Below are 2,252 nucleotides of genomic sequence, written 5' to 3'. Positions count from 1 at the left end.
TGTCAAATTTAAGCACTGAAGATGCCTTTTTTTATTGCTTCATAAAGTTGTCGGCATTAAGTGTACAGTACCACAATAATTATTCAGAAACATTTTCTTTCAAGATGGTTTTACTATCTACATATGTCACACTTCAAGATGATAGACAATTTGACTTCTTTTCATGTCACTGGCCATGGAAGTCTAGAAACACAGATTCTATGATAGTTATTTCATGTGACCAAGTGATGATCATCAAAGAGAAAATGATGATGATGATGATGATGATGATGATGACGATGACGACGATGATGATGATGACGATGACGATGATGATGATGATGATGACGATGATGATGATGATGATGATGATGATGATGATGATGATGATGATGACAATGACAATGACGACAATATGATGATGATGATGATGATGATGCTGATAATGATTGACGATGATGGCAAATATGACATCAAAATATGAAAAATGATATTGAAGATGACAATGTAAATGATGATGAGAAAGCTATTTCCAATAATAGCATTTGTTTTATCACACCATGCCAGTATACCCAGCCATACATTACCTCATTACTAGTACTTTATAATGACACACAACCTACCCCGACTACAACAGGAGACATACAAGCAGTAACAAGCAGGACTTGTGACAAAAACAGGGAAAGTAAACAAATGAATTGGATTAATATCATTAGGCACAACATGTTGGAAGCTCAAAGATGGTCAGCGTTCGGTAAGAACAGTTTTATGGCCTCTTTCAACAATAACTTAATTCACGCACGGATTTTAAATTCATTTGTGAGTATAAAGAGGCTTATCAAATGATGGAATGTCTCTGCTGTTCCAACATGTGTCAAGTGTTATTAATCCAATTCATTTGTTTACTTTCTTGGTAAATGTTGTTACAGGTTGTACTTGTTACTGCTTACATGTCTCTGGTTGTATATGCAGCTAACTTATCAAATATACTCGATTTATGTCCGCAGGGAACTTGCAAACCCGCCATGTTGAATGTTGCATCATGGGAAATATGATAATAAATACTAATCAATTAGTATTGTAAACAATGTTGATACATTGTTTGTAACCACAAATAATCAATTCATAGTTACCCTGATCTTTGTGGGAGGTTTATTTCATCGGTAGCTCCAGATAAAATATTACGATAACCACAGATAATCCCATAGTCCTTTGCATCTGAGCATGCTCAGTCTGGCTTGCAAGTTCCCTATTGAAACACCAAAGTTAAGAAGTGACTGCCAAGTTGGCCAAACATCCTCATTTTGATACCTCTGTTTCCTTGGCAACAAACTCGTACAGTAATTACACTAGTCCAATCTCATTCATTATAGAAATGTGTTTCTCAAATAAAATTAACCAAAATTAAAATTAAAATCCATATTTGGGTGAAAAATATAAAAGATTCAATGATAGAAAAATGGAATTATAGTATTTTAAATTATAACCAAAGTATAAAAATAATGAAAAGATATGTTTTGAAGTTACTTGTATACTCAGTGAAAAAAAAAACTGCCGCCATTTTTAGAGTACTGATTCATACTGCTTTAAAAAATTGTTCCAAATTGTACTTATATCAGGATGTACAGGTTATTTAGAGAAAACTTGTCTAAGACTTGTCTTTATTTGTATTTTCACCAGAATTGTAAAAACCAAATAAATTTTACAGAAGTGACAGTGATTGGACAATTAATCTCCACCCTCAGGTTTGTCATTGGTGGATAGTGATATCACGAGGTAACCAATGATGTGCACCCTTTCATAGCACTATCATGCAAAGTAACCAATCACACGCTTCCTTTCTTTTGTAGTGTTGAGGTGAAAAGTAGCCAATCACATCAACTAATTTATAGTGATATCAGGAAAATAACCAATCACACTGTCCCTTCCTTTTGTGATGTTGAAGGGAATCACACCCAGTTTTTCATGGTGATGTCAGAAAATAGTAACCAATCACACTATCCCTTTCTTTGTGATGTTAAGGGAAAATGTAGCCAATCACACCCACTCTGTCATAGAGATGTAAGGAATGTAACCAATCACACCCTTTCTTTTGAAATGATGGTTGAAAAATGTAACCAATCAAATCCACTCTTGTTATTGTATTGACAGCAAAGATAGCCAATCAAATTGTGTTAAATTAAATAGAGGGTGACACAAAGCAAAGGTTGAAAGGTGTTTCAATTCATACCATGAGATAACATAACCTGTACAAAATAATCCTTTTTTTTTTT

Source organism: Glandiceps talaboti, chromosome 23 (genome assembly GCF_964340395.1).
Source record: "Glandiceps talaboti chromosome 23, keGlaTala1.1, whole genome shotgun sequence".
In the NCBI taxonomy this organism is placed as follows: domain Eukaryota; kingdom Metazoa; phylum Hemichordata; class Enteropneusta; family Spengelidae; genus Glandiceps; species Glandiceps talaboti.
This window is presented reverse-complemented; position numbering follows the sequence as displayed.